The following is a 20,846-nucleotide window of genomic DNA, read 5'->3' on the forward strand; positions in this document are numbered from 1 at the left end:
TAAATGTGGTCAAAGTATAGTTGACCTAGATTTAAAGAAGATTCGAACGGAGTGTTGTGTTGAAAGCAAATATGGGTTCGAAGATGGTAGAAGACTTCGATAAGGCAGTTTTCGAAGGTGGTTATCAGCAGTTATTCTTTAAGTCAGTTTTTATTTTAAGTTTGTTTTCAAATAAGTAAAACTGTCGACTTGTGGCAGTTGTAGTTTGAATTTCAAAGAAGTGTAGTTATTTCTAGACTTAGTATAAATAGTAGTTTTTCATAGGAAAAACAGGTCACAATTCCGTCATACAAACTTACACTCAAAGTATCCGTATGGAAGCGAGAAACGAGTCACAAGTTGCAATGTATGAATCTGTGTACCAACCTTTGTTTAATCAATGCAATTTACCCTTTGTTCTTTAAGTGTTCTTGCACTTTACTTTATTAAGTTCGATTGAGTTCAAGTGGATTGAATTCGATTGTTTTTATCATATTTCTTATATTTTTGACATCAAAAACGCAGAATTTCTAACAACAAGAACAAACACAATATGTCCTAAGATTTACTGGTTGATCTTGCAAGTTACCATTTGTAAACCAGCGGTTGTTTACGAAAATCCAACGTAAACAGAGTGTCTAACTAAATCATTACTATGCTAACTATATCAAAATTATTCTAACTCAAGGGTTATAAATCATTTGACATAAATTTCCTACCCAAAAATGGAGGGTTTACTATCTAAAGGAACTCATCAATAAACATCTGGCAACTCTTAATCCTCCTTGATGCTTCAGCGTAATTCCCAATAGTCACTTGTGCCTTCATCTTTCCAAAACAACTTATTTCTCACAAACCATGCTAAAACCCGTAAGCATTTTTCTGCAGCAATAAACAAACTTTAAACGCGTCTCCCGAATTCGTTTCTATTCCGAATCATATGAAACTTATATCGAAACTGAAGGGAATTAACCGTAGAATCCAGAAATCCCATAATTACCCAATTTTATTCAGCACAGTAAAAGGTATGACCCAAAAACAGAACATGTCCGAACCACAATCACAACAGCTTCCAATCTTACGCCAAAACAGCTTATGGCTTTTGGCTTCTATTTTTCATGCCAAACAACAACATGATAACTACAGTCCATAACTTGATCAAAGAGTTGGATTTTATTCTTATAACTACTAATTTTGATACAAACTATTTTGAGTGAACAAAGAGCAAGAGTCCAAAATAACTCTTTTCACATATTACCACCAAATATCAAAATAAGTCATCAAAGAATATCAACACAAACTCTCGTGCACGTTCAAAGCCACACGGGTTTGGAAGGGAAAGCATAAGGGAAAATTTCTCAAACAATATACACTAACATGGTTAATTAATGAAACAAGAGAAAAGGTCCCTCACATACGGTTTCAAGAGGGAAAGAAGAAAAGATGTTTACCTCACACAACACCAACAATCTTGATCCATGTGTCTCAAGAATCACCAACTACTCCACTAAGGTTGTAATGCTTGAGAGATTTGATTCTTTTTCTTCTCACACTCACTTTTGAAATGAAGAAAGAAAAGAAAAATTGTAAATCTAAAAATTTTAGCACGTGCGTTATTTTTAGTACTGGATACATTAAAATTTACAACAATAAAACTTCGAATGAATATTTTATACAACAACATGCGTCCGTACAATGATAATACAACTCAACTTTTCTAAATTATAATAAATACGTCCTTGAATATCATAACATCCTGCTGCGGGTACGAACGATCACTTGTTGAAATATCCATTCGGCTACTAGCTTGCCATCCAACCTGTTTATCTGAAACAAAAAAGGATTGGGATGAGACATAATGTCTCAGTGAGTTCCCCTAAATCCTAGGCTATAGGCACCCTCAGGGAAAACCTACTATCACCACGTGTCTTCAATACAGCCTGACGGTTGATTATATGTGTGTGGTCATGCTTTCCTAGACGGTCGTGCATACTAGATCCGTCGTAGGCTCATCTTAACTTGTTATAGGCTTCACTCCTTATATGTGTCATGGCGGTCAAGGGGAAACTAAAACCGCGTTGCCAAGAATACGCTCTACGTATCGAGGCCTAAGCATAACATAATCATGACACGATTCTAAACCGGACGATTAGGGAAAACCTAAGATCGTCATCGGTATTACATTCTTTACTTGTTCTATACATAACTTGCACTTGTCTAATAGCATCTTGTGCTCTTGTTCTTAACATAATCGTACACGAGTTCATTCGTGATCATAATCATAGTTATATCATACATAATCGCATGTAAGTTCATTCATTATGTTAGCGTTGAACAAACAATCATTATCTTGATTCATTTTACGGAGAGCCCCGGGTGGAGTATGTAACACCCTACTTCTATTAAGCGGTAAAACGCGCGAATATACAAATATATTCTAGAAATAGATGCCACATCTTCCAAATTAAAACATACATGCATAAAGATCATGTTACGTCACATAGCAGCGGAACACATATATAATCCATAACAACTACAAATCTCAGAATAAAGATACAAGAATAACATCCTCCAATCTCAGATACAATAATAACTCAAATCTCAACATAATAATGTCTCCACACCAAAACTACATAATCAAATGGAAATCCAACATGCAAGAACTACCCTAGATCAGAGCCTTAATCTAGACACTTGCACAAAAAGAGGAACTCTGCTCCTCGACAACATCAACACAAGTCTAAGCATCATGCACTCCATCTACCCGTCCATACGGAAAGGTAGGTGGTAAACCACTGAGGGTTAGCATTACATCATCATAATCCATATGAAAACATAGCATTCAAGGAATCATACATATCACATATACAAACCATCCCTCCTAGAATACTAGCATCACATGATTATTATCCCCATCACTTACATTTCAAGCTATCACATTATTAACATGGAATAACAAGTATATACAATCTCTAAACATATCATCGACATAAGTTCATCAATTATCAATCAATGAAGGATTACTCACCTTATTCTTCACTTAGCATACTTAACTCAACAAGTACAATTCATCATTTCAAAGTTATAAGCAAGCAATCATCATCATCAAGGAAGTCACCACATCATATGCATATACATATACAACTCTCACTTCATCATTATTATCAAATTAATTATCATCAAATAGATTCACCAAGTGTATAAGCACAAACAAATAAGACATTCAATTAGAGCATAATTCAATTATTCACAACCGTCAACAAAATCCACCAATGTATGTTGGAATAAGCCCTAATAGCCAATCTATGTCGATTGGGTTTGGCTTTGTATCATGATATTGATATAAGTATATATTGTGAATATATAATAATAAGGCATTTCTTTATTGATTTTGTTTTGTTTCAAAATAATAAAGTCCCTAGAATAGTTAGTCTGTTTTATGGAACATTAAGTATAACTTAATTGTGAGACCCCATTAAACATAAGGACACTATTCTTAAAGTATCTATAGTCAAGCTGTATTGAGAAGTGGGATATCATTAAAGCATAGAGACTATTATGTGGGTAGACTGATGATCACATCTCACAGATCATGGATAAAAGAGTTATCAAGTCTTCACATAGATATAAATATTAGGAGTAATATTTATATTGGATTGATCCGCTATGAGAATACTACATAGTAAAAGTTATGAAAAGTGTCATAAGATATTCTCATAGTGATAGTGGTGTATTCCACCCTTCGACCTGAAACCACTATGCACCCTAGATGTTGGAGTCGAGTGCTTTGTCACCATTCAAACGTTGTCCGTAACAGGATGACTATAAAGTTGGTAGATGGGTACTCCATGAATCATGCTGAGGGACATGAGTGACCTAGATGGAATTTGCCCCTCCTACATAACAGGAGAAATGTCTACGGGCCCAATATTGAACTAGACAAGGATGACACGGTCTATGCCTTGTGTTCAATATAGACATGAGGGCAAAAGGGTAATTATACACATGATCATTATCACAGAAAGGTTTGGTCAGATCACATGACATTCTCGTCACTTGGGTAGCAGTGATGTGTTGCTAGATACCGCTCACTGTTTATAATATTAAATATGTGATTTAATATTATTGCCAACGTTATGAGAACCTATAGGGTCATACACAAAGGACAGATAGATGAGAGAAATAAATAAGTAAGACTTATTTATAAAATAATAAGTAAGACTTATTAGTAATTAAATAATTAAATATGATTTATTATTTAATTTACAAAAATAGAGAAACGCGGTCCACCGTAAGGTACGGTGTGTTTCAGTGAAATATGGTGCACCGTAAGGTACGATGTACTTAAGTGTTTGTCTTGCTGACCACACAAGTGGTTCTATAAATATAACCCTTGTGTTGAAGCTTGATTGACTGTTGGTTGAAACGCTTAACCTAATTCACAAAGTAAACCTAGCCGCCACTCTCTAAACCTATTCTCTCTAATCTCCGTTGGAATTGGCTAGCACCGGTCATCGGAGAAGTTCTCTAAACCTATTCTCTCTAATCTCCGTTGGAATTGGCTAGCACCGGTCATCGGAGAATTTCTGTTCGTGTGGACTGAGTAGAGGCATCGCTGCTTTGCTTTGCTCGTGATCAGAGATATTTCTTCTACAAAGGGGTTATGCGCTTCAAGAGGTAAACACATGAATCCTTAAAGTGTTTAAGCATGTGTTCTGTTTGATTTGTGATTAATGATTTAATCAAGATCCGTTTCAATGGGATTTGTTCCGCTAAGAGGATTATAAATTTTTGAAAAACCTCTCTTAAAATCCCTTCAGTGGTATCAGAGCATCTGGTTCTGATTAAATCATTACATTCAAATCAGTTTGATTGAATTGATTCAGATTTATATTCGTATACATGTGTTATCGATTTTATTATGAATAATCAATTTAAGAATAAGAGATTTCAAAGCGTTTGAATTTTCGAAAATTGAATGACAATCGTCGATCAATGTTGGTTCGAAAACCATTTTAACTTTTGATTCAATAACTAATATTGGCTGTTGACCATTGTTTGACTCGAATAAATAGTGTTCTGTATACCATATGGATGTATTTTGATTCTAGATATTGGATATCACATGCGGTGGTTAATTTGTTTAGCCAAAAGTGAATCTAATTTAAATTGCCTTAAAAACTCACGTTTTTGTTTTATATCAAGTGGGGTATACAATTGATATTATTTTAAACGAATTAATTGGCCTTTTGATTATGAATCAAACAATTTGATTTTGTTTAAATTAATTGTTGTGTGGTTCCTCATAGCAATGATATAAGGGTCACATATATATAAGTAAACCTATAGCGACTTCAGTATATATGATATGTTGGTTGAATCATCATTTAAATTGTTAAAGTGATTGTTGTAATTTGAATGATCAATTGTTTGAGCTTGAGGCATCAATATTTTGATCGTTTATATTGAATGAACAATCTCTTAAGCTTTTGATGGTGGTTGTCGCATTAGTGTTCATAATAACAACGCAAAGGTTGTGTTGTCATGAATATTTTATATGATTAGGATCTGCAAGATGCATCAAGTGTTGGTGTAGAATACGACGTCGAGTCAAAGTGAATTGTTCATTAAGAATTAACGTTGTTTTGCAAATTGTTTCAAAAGTGAAAATCAAAATAGAAATTCAAGGGTTATTCTATTTTATGAGTCAATCACGGGAGTATCAAAAGTATCAATTATAGTATATTGGTTTTAAATTAATTTTATTTCTAAAGTAATATATGATATTGTGATCCACCGAAATAGTTGCCAATCCCTTATATCATTCACAAATTTTCGGTATCAATCAACTAAAAGTTAGTTGCGCCAGTCAATCAAGTAAAATCTGATATATTCAAAATGTTTTGAATTTATTAGTTTTGATTTCCATATCTACGTTGATACGATTTGATTTCTAAAATTGTTTAAAATAATAATAAATAGTTATTATTATTTAATTTATGGTGTATGGTTATGACCTTAGATTTTGACGTTTTTAATTTATTTATTTAAATACGACCTGCGTGTCGTGATTTGTTTTATTTTATTTAAATACGACCTGCGTGTCGTGGTTTATTTTAATTCTTTTATTTAAGTGTTAAATAATGTAACTTCTCAAGTTGAAGAGAAGACGACGCCAAATGATGATTCCAGTTGGAGAAACTTTTGAAGCTTGCTCGTGTGTCAAAGAATTGTAATAAAGTAGTTTATTTAATTCTTACGCATTAGGAGGTCATAACCATACTACCTAATTTATTTTATGTATGTGATGCATGAAATGTATGTTTATTTAGCGCATGTATGTGATGTATGCTTAACATGTTTTAGATGTATGTTAGCATGTATGTTTTAAATGTTTTATATACTTGCTTTCTATGAGCATGAATGTCATGCATCTTTAAGGACGCTTGTATGAGATACACATGTCAATAAGATTAAACTAAATAAAAATCCTTCAAATAAAATATGAAGTAAATTGTTTTTCAAAGTATAACACACTTCAAGACTAATATCGAAATGTGTAGGTTTCGCCTCCGCGAGGTGCACTTTCTATACTAGTAAGTTGTGGTGGGGTAATTTTATTTACTGACTGTTATTTTTGGATCTAACTTAACTAGATTATTTTAATAAGATTAAAATATATATATTTACTTCAAATGAAACATTAAGTTTAATGCTTTCCAAAAGTTTAACACCCTTCAAGACTAATATCGAATATGTGGGTTTTGCCTCCGTGAAGCGCATATTTTATACTAGTAAGTTGCGGTGCGGTAATCCAATTTACCCAAGTGTTATTCTTTTGGGTTTAACTTAACTAAATTAATTTTAATGAGATTAAAATAAATTTAGAAGCAATGTTTGGGAACATCTATATGATAGATTAGAGTAAGGAGTTATTCACTCAAATGATTTGAAAGTTGTATGAGATACAATTGGAAGGAGTTCCTACCTAAATAACTAAGTTTTGAGTACAGCCCCCGTTGACTTAAAGCAAGGTGAAATATGGATTTCAACCCACTAGAAAATCTTCCAATGTGATTTTCCGATTCAAATGTTGAAGGTCATTTGATTTGAGTAAAATAGTGGGAGCATATTTAATTAAAGACCTAATTAAATATGTTTTTTCAATCATGACACATTTATTTTATTTATTTTCTGTATTTAGAATTTCTTCGGCATATACATTTTTATTATACTGTTAAATGTTCTTATGAAGAACAAAATCTTCAGAAAGGAGTTTCTGAATTGGTACAAAATTAAGAATTGTTCTTTAGAATGAGAAAAACTGTTAATGTTTTGAAAGAGTCAAAATAGAAGTAAGACTTCTTATCTTCCCATATAGTTATAGAAAGTTAAATTTCTACTTCTGCATCATAAGTATATGATACTTGATGATTAATCTCATATTTGTTGAAATATAGAGAGTTTTAAAGAAGCGGGACATTAACTATAAGTGAAGTCCACTTACGTCTAGAATGAAACAAATTGTTTCATTGACATAGGAACTAATGCTTGGACTTAAATTTAACTTGATATGAACCAAATAATTGTTATTGAGTTCCATGTAAAATAGAAGCATTAATCTTAAATCTTGTATTTACAAGTGAAGGATTGTGTAGTTGAATAATAGACAAATGTTGTCCGATTATTCCAATAATGTTTTCTAGACAAGTATGCTAATCATGTTTTCTAGACAAGTATGCTAATCAAGTAATGGATTTGAGTTCCATGATTTTGATAAGCTGATCTATAACATATGTGAAAAGAGGATCAAATGAGATTTGAACATTTTGTATATCATTGGCATTATTGTTTAGTACAAACAGGTGTGATTCACATTTCCAAAATCCGTGGATATGGACTATTGGACTCATTTGATTTTATATCATTTGAAGGATGTGAATCCCACCTTTCAAAATAGATTAGTATACCGGTCACCAACAAAGGTGAAAGGACACGTAATTTATTTGAGTTTATATACATATGAGATGTATATGCAGAACTAAACATATTTGCTAGATATATTGTTTCTATTACTTCATCTAACATTACTAAATCATTTAGTAGATAAGCAAAGTGTATTTGACACGATTCAAGAAAACTTTGAAATTGTTCAAAGATTTTAACAATGAAGTAAAAGGAATAAATTTGAAAAGTATAAAGACTATACGAGTTAGTCGTGATGGTAAATGCTTGATTAATGAGTATAATGATTATTTATATCGTTTCATGTTTGACATGACTCGATCTAAAATAGTTTGATTATAACTCAAAGACTCTTTAAATTAATTAAATTACAATTATTCTTCACCCACAACAAGTTCTAATTGAGCAATCATAAAGGCACCATATTAGATATGGAGGTAAGAGTACCTATTTTTGACTTTATGATAATTTGAGGTTATATGGTTTACTAGATAAACTAAACTTCAAATTAAATGAATGTATACTTGTGGAGGTTCCCTTAGGAAACTAGAGGATACTATTTCTACATCTTCTTCCTTGACAAAAGTTGTTTGTCGCTAGAACTGGAGTATTCTTTTTCAAGGAGTATAGCTCTACAAGAGCTAGTGGGAGTGATGTAGAACTTGAATTAAGTCAAGTACCACAAAATACATTTCAACAAAGCGTTGTTGGTAAATCGCTAGTTCGAGTAGCACATGATCTAGATGAGTCTGATATGTCATAACACTAGGATGAGAAACATGATTTGTCATGACTCAACAAGGTGATATGATGCTCATGAAAGATAAGCACCTGACTTACTAGAAGGTCGTAAATGGCCTGATTTTGAGAAGTGGCTAGATGCCATGGGATCTTATAAAGAATCCATGTACACAAACCATATATGGATACTGGTTATATCATCCAAATGAGTATGACTCATAAGATGAATGTGAGTTTTCTTATAGAAAATTGACATGGATGGTATTATGAATACCTTTAAGATGCGATTGATTGTACAAGGTTTCATGCAATTCATGATGCATATCATGATGAAACCATTCCATCATCGTAATGCTTAAATCTAACGATCCCAATTCCCATTGTTGTATAATACATGTTCTAGAAGATGGATAACGAGGTTGTATTCCATAATTGGAATAACCTTATATATGTCTTTGATATATGTAGGATTTCGTTAATCCAAATGATACTAGAAAGGTAGATGTATTATAAAATTCATTTATGAATTAGAGAAAACTTCTTGAAGTTGAATTCTTTATTTTATTAATGAAGTTTTATGAAAACTTTTATTAATAAAGAAATCTTGTGCACATAAGGAGATTAGTGGGAGCATTGATATTAGTTTGGTGGAGTATGCGTATGACATACTAGTCACCAAAATAATTAATCTACACATGTAAGACATGGTCAGAAAATTATTTTGAATATGTACCAAAATTGATTATAGTGTTCGACACTAGAATACCTTCAAGAAGATCCTTGGATGTCTTAAAGGACTATGGATTGTTTCTTGAACACAGATGAAAGAAACATTGTAAATAAGTTACAATGATATTGACTTTCATATTGGTGTACAGTATATCCAGATTTTAATTTGGAATAAATGTTATGTTAGGATATCAACTATGAAATTTGTAAAAGTACAAGCTTCAGATAGTTGTTATTTCTATTACAGATGTCAAATATATATGATTTGGATTGCTTAGTTCATAACTTAGGGAAAACAGGTGTTTCTTGCGTTGCAGCTTCCATTGATCTCGTCTGAGATGAAATTGGTTTAAATCTTGCGAGCAATGAAAACTTGATCTCACCAATAATCCAAATATATACTTTGACACTTCAATTTCTTTTTGATAGAAGATCGAAAGTGGAAACTGAAAGAAGTATACCCTACCAACATAGGAAAGAGTTCCTTATCTGCTAGTAGAGTATCTTGCCCATAGTGAGTTGGATGCTAACACTTGACCAATAGATATTGAGTTAATATTTGATTGGCTTTTAGTGCTAGTGGGAGATTGTTGGAATAAGCCCTAATAGCCAATCTATGTCGATTGGGTTTGGCTTTGTATCATGATATTGATATAAGTATATATTGTGAATATATAATAATAAGGCATTTCTTTATTGATTTTGTTTTGTTTCAAAATAATAAAGTCCCTAGAATAGTTAGTCTGTTTTATGGAACATTAAGTATAACTTAATTGTGAGACCCCATTAAACATAAGGACACTATTCTTAAAGTATCTGTAGTCAAGCTTTATTGAGAAGTGGGATATCATTAAAGCATAGAGACTATTATGTGGGTAGACTGATGATCACATCTCACAGATCATGGATAAAAGAGTTATCAAGTCTTCACATAGATATAAATATTAGGAGTAATATTTATATTGGATTGACCCGCTATGAGAATACTACATAGTAAAAGTTATGAAAAGTGTCATAAGATATTCTCATAGTGATAGTGGTGTATTCCACCCTTCGACCTGAAACCACTATGCACCCTAGATGTTGGAGTCGAGTGCTTTGTCACCATTCAAACGTTGTCCGTAACAGGATGACTATAAAGTTGGTAGATGGGTACTCCATGAATCATGCTGAGGGACATGAGTGACCTAGATGGAATTTGCCCCTCCTACATAACAGGAGAAATGTCTACGGGCCCAATATTGAACTAGACAAGGATGACACGGTCTATGCCTTGTGTTCAATGTAGACATGAGGGCAAAAGGGTAATTATACACATGATCATTATCACAGAAAGGTTTGGTCAGATCACATGACATTCTCGTCACTTGGGTAGCAGTGATGTGTTGCTAGATACCGCTCACTGTTTATAATATTAAATATGTGATTTAATATTATTGCCAACGTTATGAGAACCTATAGGGTCACACACAAAGGACAGATAGATGAGAGAAATAAATAAGTAAGACTTATTTATAAAATAATAAGTAAGACTTATTAGTAATTAAATAATTAAATATGATTTATTTTTTAATTTACAAAAATAGAGAAACGCGGTCCACCATAAGGTACGGTGTGTTTCAGTGAAATATGGTGCACCGTAAGGTACGATGTACTTAAGTGTTTGTCTTGCTGACCACACAAGTGGTTCTATAAATATAACCCTTGTGTTGAAGCTTGATTGACTGTTGGTTGAAACGCTTAACCTAATTCACAAAGTAAACCTAGCCGCCACTCTCTAAACCTATTCTCTCTAATCTCCGTTGGAATTGGCTAGCACCGGTCATCAGAGAAGTTCTGTTCGTGTGGACTGAGTAGAGGCATCGCTGCTTTGCTTTGCTCGTGATCAGAGATATTTCTTCTACAAAGGGGTTATGCGCTTCAAGAGGTAAACACATGAATCCTTAAAGTGTTTAAGCATGTGTTCTGTTTGATTTGTGATTAATGATTTAATCAAGATCCGTTTCAATGGGATTTGTTCCGCTAAGAGGATTATAAATTTTTGAAAAACCTCTCTTAAAATCCCTTCAATGTACATATACATCAATCCACACAATCAAAACATTCACCAATTTCACCAATACACAAATTCACCAAGTCATATATCCAATTATGACACGACTCATCAATTAATCAAATGCATGCAATGTTCTAGACATTTCTAGATGCATGTGGTACCAAACTCCTCCATGGTTGTCACCTCATGATGCAACAAAAACATCATAGTCAACGGCTATAATCAACGGCTATATGGATACAAGTATCCGGTCAACGGCAATATGAATATAACATCCGAAACGACTTATGATGCATGAACATATGACTCAATCCACCATGCATATGTTCACGACAATTCAAAGGCTATAATCAACGGCTATAAGTCAACGGCTATAAATCAACGGCTATCATCAACATTCAATTATATCATATAGTTTAACAACTTCATACAATTCCTCATAATCAACGGCTATATGTATATACATGCATTCATCGCCAATCACATCCAAAATAGCATGTATAAAGTTATCACCAACAATAAACATTTAACATGTTCAACAACAACATATCAAAAATATGTTTATCACCATTCAATTAGTATATATGCGTTCGACAACAATTCACCACCACTTGACATATATACAATCACCAACAACATCCACATTTCAATCAACAAATAGTTGTCACATATATACATCATCAATCATCCACAATTCAATCAACATATAGTTGTCACATCTCCACATAATTTTTTATAATCCAAATAAAAGAATAATTACAACATATGATCACAAACATCATATTCATCACCTAACAACCATTCATACATCATCTCATAATCATATCAATCTAATCATAAAGGGTTCATAAGCAATTGGCTCTCAAACATCATTTTTAATCAAGTTCGTCTCAAAACCACAATATTAAAAATAATTGGGTCATTTAACCAAAACCAAGTAAACAAGTTCAATTGCCTATGCCATGTATTCTCACAAGTCACCTATGTGTGCAGTAGAGGTTACAAAAGCATTTCATCGGCCACACATGAAGAACTCTCAAAAATCACGAAGTTCGTCTCTTGGTATCATTTTGCAAAACCAATTTATTTCCAAAACAAAACCAAGTTAGACCCAAGCTATTATAATCTTAGAAGCTTAATTATAAATTGATTGAATAGAGTTAGGTGTTTGGAATCCATTGGTATGCTTAAAAGTGCACAAAAATACAAAAAAAACAAGGTTTTGGGATTCTGCAGAACTGACACGGTCGCGTCATCAGGACATACGGTCGTGTCATCCCTTACAGGAGACTCTGACACGGTCGTGTCATCCAGACACACGGTCGTGTCATTCCACCAGTACAACAAAATGCATTTTTACGTTTTCGTGCATAAAATCTTGTTTTCGAATCCGATTTCAGTTCCGTTTTCGCCAATGCATTCCTAACACTTAGACCATACAAACCACACTTGAAAACTTGACATTTCAACATTAAAACAACTTAATCAAACTCATCCCAAAATGACTTATTTTGTAAAAGCTCTTAAAATGATTTTTACTCAAAAACCCATTTTCTTCCCAAAAATGATTTCTCTCCAAAACCAAGTGATTAAAACAGAAAATCATACCATTCTAACCATTCTAACAATCTTCTTAATTCATTCAACATCATCAAAATCAAACTTATTCATTATCAACCCATTTTTACGAAAACCTCAAGAACAACACAAATTCATAACAACATCAAAGATTATGATTACCCAAGGTTTCTAACATCAACAACAACACCTCACAACTTCAACAACAACAACCAATCATGAATTCATCACAATTCATCAACAACAACATCTCATATCATCAATTTTGATACCCAAAACATCAATCCAACAACCACATGTTCCAAATCAATAACAACAACTAATGAACATAAATTCATGCACAATTTAACACCACAACTTCATTTTTCAACAAATTTTCTCAAGTACACAATATACCCATATTTATACATTTCAACATGTTAATCCACATACTAACACACAATTATCCCAAAATCATGTTCTCAAACATAACAACAACAATTATGCACGAATTTACAACAATTAGATTCAATTCATCAATTTCACAAAATGGGTAAAAAGGAAAAATTATGAATTATGGTTGAATTCTAACCCTCTTACCTCTAGCACCAAGAATCTCTAACACAAGCCTCAATTTAGCTCCTAGATGATGAATTTCTCTTCTAGCTCTAGCCTCCAACCCTTTTCTCTTGTTCTTTCTCTTCAAACCCTTTTCTCCTCTCTATCTCTATCTCTATCAATTGCAAATGTTGGTGAAAACCTATTTTTCTCCACTAACAAGAGTATATATAGGTCCTAGGTAGTTGGGCTTAACCCACAACACCTTAATGGGCCTAACCCATTTCTATCCCAACCCCAAAATGTTACTACTTATTTAACGGTAAAATATAACACTAACGGTCACTTAACGGTAAACTAAATAATTACTCCACTCTAGTAAAAATAATAACTCTCACTAAGCACTAAAAATAATCCTCGACAAAATTACCCTTACTCTTAAAATGACCAAAATGCCCATAAGTCCAAAATGACTAAAATACTCTTCTAACACTGAATTCTACAATTCCCAACCAAAAATACACACATAGACAAATAATCACACATGAGCACATATAACACACATATATAAATAATAAAATAAATCTAGCAAAAATCGGGCTGTTACAGAGTAACCCCGAGTACAATCCAAACATGACCGATGAAAACCTAGCTAAGGCACATCGGACTCCCTCGGTGTCGTGCGGGTCCCTTACGGCTTGAATCATTCCCCTTAGAGAACCACTCGTTTCCCCCTGACGTGGATAATTAGAGACACGAACACCTACATATTGATTATTCAGTGACATGCGGGTCCCTTGCGGCTTGAACTGTTCCCATCAAGAGAACCCCTTGTATCCCCCTAGCATGGATAGCAAGAGACATGCCACCTACTTTACATTAGTCATGGTCTTGTCGTTCATGAAGGTTAAACCTATTCATGCTTGCTTGTTTACCTCGAAACCTTGATCGATCCGATTAGCGGTAAACTCATACTTGTTCAATCTTGTACATTCTTAATCTTAGTGGAGAGATTAACTAACCACTCCACGACTTAACATGCTTGCTATATCATTCTAGATCATATGCGAAGAGAATATGCATCGCGTCTTATCCTACATAGGATTCTTGCTTAACTTTCTAGTTCTCGACAAGCTATGTCGAGGCTCTATAATCTTTCCCTTGCTTAATGAATAACTTGTTACCCGATTCATGACATGATTCTATCGTTTGCCATGCCTTACTAATATGCTTAATACTTGCTTCATTATCAAAAGAGTATTGTTTTCAAAGAGTATAATTTAGGACCTTGGTTTGAGGGGTTTACTTTTATAAAAGACTGCACAAGAAAATCTGGTACGAAAAACACCGAATCTGCCTAAAACGAGCGAACAGTGCCAGAAGACACTGCTTGCTCGCCTAGGCGAGTAAAATCATGTGGGAGGCTAGTAACAACTTGCCATGACGAGTTGGAGGCGAGCAGAACCTTGGTTATGCTTCGTTCGGCTCGCTGTGGCGAGTAATAGCTCGCTGTGGCAAGTTGTGACAGTCCAGAACTTGTAAAAATGGTATTTTTGACCCAAAAACCTCAAACCATGTGTCTCTAAGTATATTGGAACATATTTGATCATAGAATACTTGTAAAACACTCATATGGCAAGTATTGACATGTTTAGTAAGCATGACAAGAAAAGAGGTAACTAAACTCTAAGCATATATCCTAAAATTCATAATTTTCATATTTTCCATACAAGACATAAACATGATCCCAAAGGGTAGGAAAAACTATCTATGGAACTCACCTAATCATGATGTGAACTTGATTCCCAAGCTTCTAAGCCCAAGCAAACAAAACCCTAGCTTGATCCACTTGCATTCTTAGCTCATGTCATTCCAATATTCATGTTACTTCTTTGATCAAGATGAAACCATAACCTATACAAGCTCAAGCTCCACTTTACCAAATAACAAACCCTAGTTCTTGATCAAAACCAAACCCTAGGTTTTGAATCACTTCTTGAGAGGAGAAGTAGGGAAATCAACCAAAGTACAAGCTTCCCTTAGCTTAAGAGATTCATGAGGTAACATAATCTAAAGCTTGCCATGGTAGGAAGAAATTTTGAAAAGGATTGGTGGAGATAAAGAGGGAAAAGGGGCGATGAAGAGTAGAGAGAAGGAGGAGAAATATTTACCTCAAACTTAGAGAGACAAAGAAGATAGAAAATGAGATATTTTGGTTCCAAAACCAAATAAATATACTTTCCTGTGCAATTATCAAATTGCCCTTGCTTTAGAGGTGTTTAATATGGCTCTGATACTTTATCCGTATTAAGCTGACATCTGATAGTAATATTTCTGTCAAACTTCGTTTCCCAAATATTAATCCTCTGGCACGATCGACTGGTAATTTTCCGATACTGACAGACGGGATATTACAAAAATTGTTGAAAGGAGAGATGAGGGTTCGGTGATGGCAGGAATAGAGAGGAAAAATTTTAAGCCTAAACCTCCTATTAATAGATAGAAAGGAAGGAATGTCCACATAATCTTACCAACACTCACAAATGTCTTAATTAAAATAATAATATCTAAAGAAATTATCTAGATATTTTGTTTTATATACCCCACTTAGGGAAATTGACCATTATACCCCTTTTCCACATTCTCTTAACTTAGCTTATCTGATAACATGCCGTAAAAGTTTTAAGCGAAATATTACATTTCTCGTAGTCCATTAGAATAATATGATTTGGTCCAAAAAGTCTTATGTGCAATTACCATTTTGCTCTCACTTAAGTCTCAAGTATAAATATAACTAACACAATTAATTGATAGTGTTTTTGAGCGGGGTATTACAGCTGATTGGATACCTCTTTTGTAGTGAGTTCTCCCTTTGCAGCTAATACTCACTACTACAAAATATATATTTAACATCATAAGGGTTTTAGTTTTCACATCGGCATGGAAAATAGCTGATGGGAAAGAAACACATGGTGAGCTTTTACATCAGTTGACTTAAGCACATGAGGGGAATTCCTAGTAGGATGTACCATTTACATCAGTGGATAATTGGAATGAAGGGAAAAAAATGCGGTGGTATTTTTGCAATTTGTGTGAAAACTTTGTCTAATTGTTTTCACATCAGTGGTGAGAACTGTGCCTGAAGTAAAAACAAAGTTTCACTTTTACCTTATCCTTCCTCCATCGTAAAACACATCCACACGTTTTTTCCTTCCTCACTTATTCACTCTAAGTGAAAATACACCACCGTCCAAGCTCAATCCTCAATCGAACTCCTCCACTGTTCTCTCACCGTCCAAGCTCAATCCTCAATCGAACTCCACCGATCTCGCACCATCCAAGCTTAACCTCTCCCGTCGAAGGTCAACCTCACCGTCGAAGCTCAACCACTTCCCGTCGAAGCTCAATCTGTTTTCCTCCGGTGAGTTCTCTCTCTCTCTCTCTCTCTCTCTCTCTCTCTATATATATATATATATATATATATGTATATATATATATATGACCTTTCAATCGTTAAACCCTAACCCTTTTCGTGAAACCCTAAGCCCCTTTAGCAAAATAAGGTTGCAGTAGGATTACGAACCCTACGATAGTAGTGGTAAGCTTCATTCTCAACTTCTTCGTTACTTTCTTCCCTCATTATTCTTAAATTCTCAACTTCTTCGTTACTTTCAATCTGTTTTGATTGATTGATTTAATTAGGGTAAAATTTTCAATTGGCACCCAAATTAGTAGTTTTGTGCTATGTTTAAGGAATTTGAGTTGTTGTTATGTGTTTTATGTAGTATGTTTAATGGTGTTTAACTTAAGAGTGTGTTTAAATTATGGTTATGATGAAAATTTTGATTGTTATTGAGCACAGGGGGCTATGGTATTGGTGATTTCAGTTTCATAGTTTTCATTGGAAGTGTTTATTTCAATGATGAAATTAGTAATGTCTAGTTTTCAAAGTGTCTTGTGAAGTATTTATTTTTCTATGGAAAGTAAAATATTACAGTTCTGTTTTGTTTAGCAAATGGAAACTAAAAATGTTGTTATAGTAATAATTGAACCTAACGCGTATTTTGAACTATATAAAGTATCTTAGATATGTGCCGGTTGTTGGCTTAATGGCTTATCTTCTTTGCTTGGAGCCTAAAGAGGTATAACTTTGGGGTCAATTGATTACTTTACTTTGTAGGAATAACTGATCTCTCTATACATATTTGAGAAACCAAACAGTTTCGTGTATCGATTTCTCGGTAGGGATAGTTGTGTTAAAGATTCGTCAAGAATCCCTGGATGAGGGATTTGTTTGGATAATTCATTTATTTTGTCTTAAATATTTGTCATTTATTATCTTCTTAATAACTAAAAGATTTACGAGATTAAATGTATCATTCAAAGAAAAAGATTGTAATTAAGCGCGTAGAGAATGTTGCTTAAAGCAACACAACCATGCTGTTTCTGCTGCCTTGAAGAACTCTGTTTATATAAAGTATGAAAAATGACACTTAAGTCAAACACTAGTAAAACATCATGGTAGTCTTTACCAACATACGAGGATCATGTTTACTCAATGGACATTGTTTGTTATTCAGTTCAAGTCAATCAAAGATTTCTGTCTATTGATAGTCAAGTAGTACTCATGAAACATTATGTTCTCTAAGCAGAATCACATCTTTACGAAAATACAGTGACCTACCTACAATCCCAGTACTCTGGAACCCTAGAAGACAAGCCAAATGTAACACCCTTGTCTTGGATTTGCTGGTATTTAGGCCTTATTTGCGTGTGTGAATAGTATGGCTAAGAGTTTTATTGTTTAGATAGAGTTTTAGATGCTTAGACTATGGTTTAGAGATGCTGGTATTTAGATGCTTATTCTAAGTTTCAAAGTTAATTTGCAGAGCTGACTTGTGCGATTACATTTCTATTTTTTTTCTGTTTTTTTTAGTCATTGTGGTTATTGTTATAGAGAAGCCGATGATGATGATGTAAATATCTTGGTTGTGGTACTCAGGCTTTTAGTTTATAAATCCATTTTGCTAGTTTTTCTTCTCAAAGTGATAATGACTTTTGTTCAATATTTTTGTGTTTTCTGTCTGATGTTCTAATTCATCCTTCCTGTATTATGATGGATAATACATTAAAGAAAAAGTTAGAAATTTTACGAGAAGCTGTAGCATAGCATCAAAAATTGAACTTGATGAATTGTAACAACAGAACTGATTTTGAGTTTGTGTTTAACATCTGTTGTGGCTGTTGTTATTTCATCAGTTTAGTACCCATTGCGATCTGTTACCGATGTTGAGGTATATAAGCTGTTATTATTTCTAAGTCAAAATGAAACATTATATTTTTTCATATAAAAACAGAACAAGAAACAATAACTTACCCACCATACAGTGTGACGATGCTTTAGCAAATCTCGGATGCTCCTTGATTGCTGATATTGTTTATTATTACGTGACTTGTCCAACTTAATTCTTTATTTTGGTTGATGCTGATGTTAGGGGATTTACTGCCCCAAGTTTAGTTTGTCTTCTTTTTCAGGCTTCGGCCCTATTTAATTAAAAAAAAACTTAGCCACCATACTCACAATGACAGTTTTTATGTAAGAGATTTCTAGCTAGTAGTAATCTCGTACCTCCACGTAAGTAGTTACGTAGCTTAAGCACCAAGTTTTTTACTTGGTCAAACTCCAAGTCTTCTAAGTTCAAATAGTTATGTAGGCATCACAATTCTTTGATTCAGTGTGTGTTCATTTTCAGTGCGTCATTATGGATCGTAGTTGGATGAGAGCTAATCAATTAAGTGAAGAGTTTGATAATGGAGTTGAAGAATTTCTACAGTTTGCTGAACAAAATCTTCCAAACAATGATGGACTTTTCCCGTGTCCTTGTGTTTCTTGTGCGAACTAGGAGTTTGATACCATCATTAAAAGTGGAATGTGTTTGTCTGTTGAACTCTGTTGAACATGATTAAGATATGAAAGAATTAATTAACCAATAGTTTGTTACCATCATTCTGCAATTATGTAGACCAACCAAAGATCAATAACAGTAATCATACACTATATTGAAGAGCAACCATTAACACAGAATAACCAATAGATCAATCTAAACCAATACAAAGCATATAACTCTTTGCTATTTATCATGGTGTAGGCCTCAATAATCAGGCCAACAATATTTCATTGCACCCCAAAGATGAATTTGGATTGTGGTGTTCTCTGTGTTCATGCAGTTGGATGAGATCGAACAATCCGGATTTCAAGCTGCTATAGTATTGTATTTAAATTTGGACAATCTGGTTTTTCCCGACCTTTAATAAGGGGCTGTCAGACAATCCCTTCAGGTCCCTTGGTAGGTCTGGTTTTTCCCAACTGTCAATGAGGGGTTGTTAACAATCCCTTCAGGTCCTTTAGTATACCATGATGATACATAGTCTCAATAAACAACACCCCAGTATTTAGCTAGCATGTATCGTTGATTAGTTCAGAAACAGGGGAGATCTTTACTGTCTTGGCTGGGTCACGATCACAGAGAGCCTTGCTCTATCAGGATTAGTAACTGTTCTATGCACACTGCTCTATGCACATGAGCAAACATCATATTAAAGCTTGGTTTCATGAATAGATACTGTTGTAAACTCAAGTCATTATAGAATGATAGATAATAAACTATTTTTTTTATATGAACTAATCACTATATAAAAATGGCCATTCATTTGTAGCCAAGAAAGCAACCTAATGGCAATGATTGTGGATACTATGTGATGAAGAATATGCTAGATATCATCTCTGCTAATATTACTAAGTCTTGGATGGAGGTATTTTAATTTTATGATAACATGTTTATACTATATGTATTGCCAAATATAAACACATCCTTATTAATATTAATTACTTATATTAACCTACACATTGTAGGTATTCAATGATCCAACGGCATTAACTGAAGATGACTTATATGATTTGCGAAACCAATGGGCAACTTGTTTTCTTGACTTGTATAACGCTTAGGATTTACATGGTATGTTTCAAAGCCAATCTCATAATTTGACATTTGTAGAGAGTAGAATTTTGAACGGACTTGTATCTGTCTTAATGCGTGGTGGTTTTGGTGTGTCAAGTGCGTTTCTGTAGTTGAGATAACTTTTTCAATTGATTTTTTTTTGTATCTGAAAATTGATTATGATGTGGCTGAGATGAGACATTGCCGATGCTTACGACTGAGATGAGATGAGATGCTTTTTGCAGCTGAAGTTTAGCGTATTT

General features: G+C 33.7%; 1 long non-coding RNA gene across 1 annotated transcript; it reads left to right on the forward strand.

The window, feature by feature from the left end:
- The first annotated feature begins 20,269 nt into the window (after nucleotides 1–20,269).
- Nucleotides 20,270–20,599, forward strand: LOC146906495 (uncharacterized). The gene is made up of 2 exons (XR_015018483.1): nucleotides 20,270–20,398; nucleotides 20,499–20,599. It is a non-coding gene; the product is annotated as an uncharacterized LOC146906495 (long non-coding RNA).
- The last annotated feature ends 247 nt before the right edge of the window (nucleotides 20,600–20,846 follow it).

The sequence above is a fragment of the Medicago sativa genome, chromosome 7 (genome assembly GCF_051527215.1).
Source record: "Medicago sativa cultivar Bolivia chromosome 7, Bolivia_mono, whole genome shotgun sequence".
Classification (NCBI taxonomy): Eukaryota; Viridiplantae; Streptophyta; class Magnoliopsida; order Fabales; family Fabaceae; genus Medicago; species Medicago sativa.